Here is a 456-nt window from a genome sequence, read left to right as displayed (position 1 = left end):
TCCTGTTTCCTACAGTGAGTACAGCCCCACCACCCAAACCAGTAAGTTATGTTTTTAAACTGGATTTGTAATACGAGGCTTTGTTGAAAAAACATTTTGAGTCATGTCATAGTGCAAACTCTCCACTTGCACTCTTTTCAGATGGCCAAAATGTCAAAGAACAAAAAGAAGAAGATGAAGAAGAAGCAAAAGAAGCAGGCAGAGCTGCTGGAGAAGAGGATCCAGGAGATGGAGGGAGGAGCAACACCTGAAGGAGGCGAAGATGAAGATGACGAAGAGACGACGACGACGACGACGACAGAAACCACTGAGGACACGACTTCCTCAGCCACCCTGTCCATGTCTGCCACACTGCAAGACATTGCTATCCACACTATCACAGGTGAACAACCACATCCTATTTCCCATTCAGACAGAGGACAATGGATAACTTTTTTTTTTTGTTGTTAAAATGTT

The 456-nt window shown here is 44.1% G+C and overlaps 1 long non-coding RNA gene across 1 annotated transcript; it reads left to right on the top strand.

Annotated features, from left to right (window-relative positions):
* Positions 1–255, top strand: LOC147820127 (uncharacterized). Its single transcript, XR_015437629.1, has 2 exons — positions 1–41; positions 142–255. It is a non-coding gene; the product is annotated as an uncharacterized LOC147820127 (long non-coding RNA).
* Positions 256–456: the final 201 nt, after the last annotated feature.

The sequence above is a fragment of the Seriola lalandi genome, unplaced genomic scaffold, assembly GCF_002814215.2.
Source record: "Seriola lalandi dorsalis isolate HSWRI2012SDOR001 ecotype SW California unplaced genomic scaffold, Sedor1 jcf7180001992864, whole genome shotgun sequence".
In the NCBI taxonomy this organism is placed as follows: Eukaryota; Metazoa; Chordata; class Actinopteri; order Carangiformes; family Carangidae; genus Seriola; species Seriola lalandi.
This window is presented reverse-complemented; position numbering and strand designations above follow the sequence as displayed.